This window comes from Rosa rugosa, chromosome 3 (genome assembly GCF_958449725.1).
Source record: "Rosa rugosa chromosome 3, drRosRugo1.1, whole genome shotgun sequence".
In the NCBI taxonomy this organism is placed as follows: Eukaryota; Viridiplantae; Streptophyta; class Magnoliopsida; order Rosales; family Rosaceae; genus Rosa; species Rosa rugosa.
Window position 1 is genome coordinate 38,945,370 of NC_084822.1, and position 6,912 is coordinate 38,952,281.

Consider the following 6,912-nt stretch of genomic DNA (forward strand, 5'->3'; position numbering starts at 1 on the left):
TTTGAATTATCTTTTTCTTATGGGCAGCAGAGCCATGGTGCTGAAAAACGAGCTAAGGTTATAGACAACTTCATTGGCCTGTTGATCAATCTAATGAAATAAGGGAATTTAAAGAAGAGAAGAAGACATAGTCTCAGAATAATGAAATATCAATTCATGAAAAGAAAAATGCAAAAAATCGAGAATCCCATAATCATAACTCTTAGGACTCCATCATGTTTTAAATATTTTGTTTCTGTGTAGATCAGAATATCAGGAATTAGACTTTACGAGATCTAAACATAGTACAAGCAAATTTTCAAAACAGACAAAATCAATGACGATCTCTTGATCGAGGATGGTGATCATTTATGACCTAACTTAATTAATTGACAATAAAAAGGACCCCAACTGCCATCAAGCTTTAAAGAAAAAAAAAAAAAAAAACTTTCTAGTCAGATTTTTCTGCATTATTTTAAATTTTTAATCATGTGCCCATTTTACTATATATGAAAAAGATAGGGTTGTTTTTTTTTTTTTCTAGATAGAGGAAAGCTACAAACATAGACTAAAGTTACAAACAAAACTCTGATAAGTTTGATAAACTACGTTTTGGATCATTACACCACGACTATTAAAAGAATTTTATTTGCAAAATGGAGTCCTTCTTAAGTGAGTGTACATATAATTAAAAAAAAAGGATTATAATTAGACCTTCATATTTAAATTTAAAACTCTTCTTTTCTTCCAAAATTGTAATTTGGAAAGAGTACGTTATGATGTGCATATGCTCATATTGTTCTGGTATTGGTTCTGGTTTTTAAGAGTTCGTCTGCCTAAATCCGAGGTTCTGGTATTGGTACCCTTGGTCGCTTTCGATCGCTTGGTGAGCGAATCGCCTCTCCTAGGTGGTCCTATCATCCGTTACAGTTACGGTTACTCTCCTAATTACACTGCTTCAGTGACATATGCAGTGCAACAATGCCTTACGGCATTAAGTCACATGGTTACCTGGTTACCTTTTATTCTTGATGCGATTGTGCATCTAATTATGTTTTATTGTTTTTTCTTCATTACAGATGCGTTTGTGCATCTCGTTATGTTTATTGCGTTCTTTCGATGTTTTGTGCATCGCTCCATGTACTCCTCAGTTTTCACTTAATATAGTTTGTCGTCTTCCTTTCAAAAAAAAAAAACAGTAATGTGATGTGGATGAGATACCAAGTTGCATAACAATAAAATTTTATAACTTTAAATTTAAAAATATATTTCATCTAGATACTAATTTGATCAACGAATATATAATACGCACACGAACCACTCTAAGATTAATTGATACATATAAATTCTATGATTTAGGGCATAGAACCCGTACTTGGCAAACACCACCCATAGAGGAGACGGTCTCATTATTGCACATACAACTTCAACAGAAACAGTCTAAAATTACAGAGCATTAAAATCGTCTTGCACGTGCACTATGGCATTATTCGATCTCAACCAAAAATAAAAATAAAATAAAATAAATCCTACAATTACAAACCAGCTGAGCAAAACATTTTCAGCCACTTTATTGTGTAAGAAAGTTACTTAGCTGAAAAATGGCAAGTGCTGGGATTCCATTGAGAGATATAAAGTTAAAATGTCACCAGGATTCCCATGCAGGCTTCACTGTACTCATAGTCTGATGAGGAAGAGGCAGAGAGCCAGCTACAGTTGAGTTGAACCAGCCAAGCTTCTCTACAAGTTTGTCAATTAAGTCACCTACTAAGTAAGAAACACCGGCGGCCCCAACCCCTATGACGATATAGTACAGCACAGTTTTGATGTACTTTGGTGGCGTCTGGATGTAAGCCTTTCCAATTGAGAGAAGTATGATGCATAAAATAGAAGATGCTGCAACTGCTGCAATCTTTAGGTCGCTGTCGTCGCTCTGAGAGAACGAGAAGCCATAAACCAAAGGAGGTACTAACCCGAAAATGAGGAACGAGAGTATGGCAACCGGGGCATGAAAAAAGAAATTATCTTTGTTCCCTAGTACTTCTTTGTATTTACTGTCTACTTGATCAGCTTTCAGGTCCCAAAGCTGTAATATTTCATTTTAATTAGTTATTAGAATCAATAAGAAACATGTTTTTAAATCTCACAAACTACGCTAACTTCGAGGTTTAATTGGGATCTGGTTAATATTCAGATGTAATATACTCACATTGTGTCCGATGACGAAAAGTCCACCCAGCAAGTTTGCCAATGCCAAAACGAAAATGTTCACTGCAAATATACAATATGGTTATTAATACATATATTATGCTCATCACTTATATCAAATAAAATTTAAATTTTAAAAGTAAGAAGGTTCTTTCTAGAAAGGACCGGTCATATATATATATATATATATATATATATATATAGAGAGAGAGAGAGAGAGAGAGTAGAAACCAGTACTTACATGTGGCAGTATCAGTACTAGCTGCAGATGCCACAATGCTTAAGCTTGCAATTGCTTCATTTAAACCACCGTAAACGATGCTTTTGAGGATTTCTAACATCTTATTAACATCTCGTGGTAATTCAGACCCTGCCGGCGTTTGTTCCGGTGTGATCACAGTAATAACTGTTGTGCTCTCTGTAGGTTTTGCATCAACACAATATAAAGAGATCGAGAAACCAAAAGTGAGAACAAACATGACATGCATATAAGATCGTAGGTGTGAATAGAATGACAAATTGTTAGCAAACGTTTTTCGGAAATTACCAGACAGGCATTTGACAAATACAAAAAAATCATAGAACAACATGAGTATGGGATCTAACTACACCAAAAAGTTTTATCGAGAATTGCCCAAAAATTTTGAAGAATATAAAGTATCAAGAGATTGTTTACCTTGCTCTGGTCGACGAAAGATCCGAGTGCCTGTCAAAGTGAAAGAGTAGTTAATGTACGTATCGACCAAAACTTGATCGAAACAACTAATGCGACGTCAACAGTAACATATATGCCAGCCCATTAGATAATGGAAACCGTAATTCATTACAATATAGATACAGTGCAATAGAAACAAAACTTCTTATATAAGAGAACTAACATGTAAAAGTACCTGCACGAAATAGGAGACCAAAGCACGAAGTGCATCTGACGGGTTCATCTGCCTCAATAAGTGGTGGAGTAGGAGGTTTTGGTTCATCTGCCTCAATAAGTGGTGGAGTGGGAGGTTTTGATTCTCTATCGCGGACTATAACCTCGGTGATGCAAGCATTGCAATTAGGACAGTAGAATTCATGCGCAGCGGTCTTCTCAAACACCCCTTCAAGATCTCTCAACTTAATTTTTCGATGCTTAGCCACTCCATTTTCTTCAGGGGACTGCTCCGTCTGCTCGGAGGATGAAGAGCCAAGATCCTTCAGCTTCCTAGTATCCTCGTCTTGGTGCTTGGTCTCAACACTCTTTTGAAAATGTACGCTCTCTACTCCAACAGTCACTATTCCATGTCCACTATTGGATGTAGCTCCATATAGCAATTCAGTACCTGAAACGGGCCATTCAGCAAATTAAACAATTTATCAGAAAAGTTAGAAACTCTTATCATGGATCTTCCGATATATCCATTCACCAAGTGTTGGATTAAAGTCCAGCAATTGATATTTATATTCCTACTGGCAGTTTTGATACGTAAACATATTAATAAACTCATTTACAAATTTCACATATATCTTTACCTGCTCTTTTATCAGAGACCATGTGAGTACCATTTCTTGGGCTTCCCTTCCCTTCTTCTAAGGAATAGACAACATTCCCACCATTATTGGTGGTAATGTCTGTGTTGCTGCGAGGCAGCCTTTCTAATGGTGCTTCCATTTTCAGCTAAGAGCAGCGCAGATACAGTCTCTATTGCTTTATTGTGAAGGAAGGTCTAGGTCTACTCTGCTTGTGTGAACTCTAATATATAAGCATTGGAGTGTGTCTTCATCATATTTTTACTAGACTTTTTTTTTTTTGTTGAATAAAGGGCTGGTGCGGCTGCCCTCAAGCCTTGATTAATGAAACTGTCGAATACAAGGGGGGGACATGGAGCCTAAACACCTGATTACAATAAGCATCTAGAGTATCTTCCGAAATAATATCAAAAATCTCTACAGGAGACTTGTATTCTAACAAGCACCAACTAGCAAAGAGTGCACAATTATCTACTCCATTTGCTTTAACATAGCAGTGACATAGCGGAAAGATAACTCGATATGTAATCCGATTACAACATAGCATAATTACCAGCTTTAGCACAACTTTCCTCCTATGTTGCCGCCGAAAAGTAAATCTGATGACACTTAGTCTCACCCTAACACTTAGTTAGTTTTTGTTTTTTTTTTTTTTTTTTGGACCAAGAAATTAATTACCAGTATAGACGTATAGTTGACTTCAAATCAAGTTTCTGAGTTGGTTGTTCAATGTGATGAGCTATGTGGTTGTGTAAACTATATAAGAGAATCAAGAATCATAATTCAAAAATTTAGTATATACATAGACTTTGCATTAAGAAAATATAAGAGTCGATCACATGTCTTTGTAATTAAGTAAGATCCCGTTTGAAATGGAAAGTGAAGAAATAAGCAGTAGAAAAATTAAGGGTTGTTGAAGGAATATCGATTTAGTGTGCCTTATCAAACTAGGAGTAGCAATAGGAGAGAAGGTTCTAGATTTTCCAATCCTACACGGATTGGTATTCCTTGTAACATTAGAACTAGTACTTTGTAATCCCTATATATAGGGCTCCTATTCTCAATAATAATACACACTTCTCTCTACAATTCTCTCTCGAATCTATTTTACTTAAACATGTTATCAGCACGAGTTCTAACCACAAAGCAAAAACCAAAAACCCAAAAACCTTTTTCACCAAAACTGCCGCAGCACCTAGCCCCTTGCTAGCCCGCCTGCTCCTGCAGCCCTCTCGGTCTACCTACCTGCGTGCCTACTGCCCCAGCAGCCCCTAGCCCGAGCTAGCCAAGCCTTCGCTGCAGCCTGCTCCTTGCGCGCCCAGCGCTACGCGCCCCTGCGCTCCGTGCTGCCCGCCTACGCGCCCGTGCGTCTGCAGCCCCGCATCGCTGCACTGTTGCTCCTGCAGCTCTGCCGCACATCTGCTGTTCCTGCAGCACCTACGCGCCCCTGCGCACGCATCCCTACTGCCCCTGCAGCACCAACGCACACCGACTGCACCTTTCCCCTTTCCTGTGCACGTCCGTCTGTTTGCAGGCTCCGAAACATCTAGTTTGGAACCTCGGATCAAAATCTTTTCTTCATCAAAGTTGTTCATCTCTGTCTCTTCCATCTGACCTCCGAATTTCAGCCTTATCGGAGTTATTTTGAGACCAGTACAACAATCAAAGTGAAAACTGTTCAGAAGAGAATTTGCTCCGAATTTCAACAAGCTTGACCTTATAAACATTCGCTGCACGCCTCTACTCGGATTGCTTCTCTCCATCACGCCTGCATCGACACGCGCGTGATCCAAATACAAGTAAGTATTCAAGAGTAAGTTTTGAAGTTCCTATAATTCATTTCTTCTTTTCTCGGGGACTTGAAAACCTCCCTTCTTCTACATCCCACCTTTCTTATAACGTGGGTTCGATTCTTGAAAAGCGGAATCGTGGGGATTCACGCAATTAACGAACTAAGAGCGTTCGTAAGACTTCGGACTAAGAGCGTCCGTAAGCATCGATTTAACGAACTAAGAGCGTTCGTATGCTACGGACTAAGAGCGTTCGTGAGCATCTATTTTGACCATTCAAACATCATTGTTTCGGTCTAATCCAATTATTCTTGGAAATCGATTTCTTGGTAGCATAGCTCGGAAATCTTATTTATATTAGTTTTCGTGGAAGCATTGACTCCGAAACTAACTTGTTCTTGTTTCATCTTTCAGGATGTCAAACATGAACAAACTCGATTTTGCTCCATTGGATTATGCAGGCAAAAGGTACTTAATTTGGGTCACTGATGTCGAGATCCACCTTATTGCCCGTGATTTATTGCATACAATCCAAGAGCTTTGTCCTATAGAAACAGCTCCAGACCCTCAAACTGAGAAAATTCCAAGGCACTTGCCTTCATGAAACGTCACATGGATAGTGACCTACAGTTTGAGTTCATAAATGAGGATAGCGCCATAAAGCTTTGGCATGCGCTTCGCGAACGATATGGCAATGTTCGTGACTCCATACTTCCGAATACAGAAGCAGAATGGAAAGATCTTCGCTTCTCTGAATTTAACACTGTCATGCAATTTTATTCGGAAGCTCTCAGCATCAGAGCAATGATGCGTCTCTGTGGAAAAACAATCACAGAAGACCAATTGATTGAGAAAACCCTCAATACCTTCCCCGTCTATGCTATGAGGTCCTCTGACTTACTCCGGACTCATGTAAATGCAAGACGGATCACAAGTTTTCAACAGCTTATTGAAGCTATGGCCACTACTGAAAGACATGGCAATGAACTTGTGCAAAGAAGATTTGATAGGCTTCAAGATAGCTATCAAGAGCATCGTCCTATGGCTAGAGAAAGTTGCCATCGACGTCGTGATCCATACGATCGAAATGCTCAAGAAGGTAATCGCTCAAGGCGAAAATCTCACGACCGTAGGAGGCGTGATTTTGAGGGACATAGGGTTGGAAACCATGGAGCCAACGTTGGCCATGGGCACCACTTTCCAACGCCACCAGTCCTAGGGACTATGCATATTGCGCCAATGCGCCTCAATCAAGGGAGAATCCTCTTTATGGTGTCTATTTCTGATATGGAACGTCTGATCAATGGACCTGAATTTACAATATACCTACGGAGGTAGTCGCATCATGTTGATCAAGACTTCGAGTTCACAAAGACTTTAAATCTGGCGATGGAGACAAAATGCCGCAGATTTTTATAGTCTTTATTTT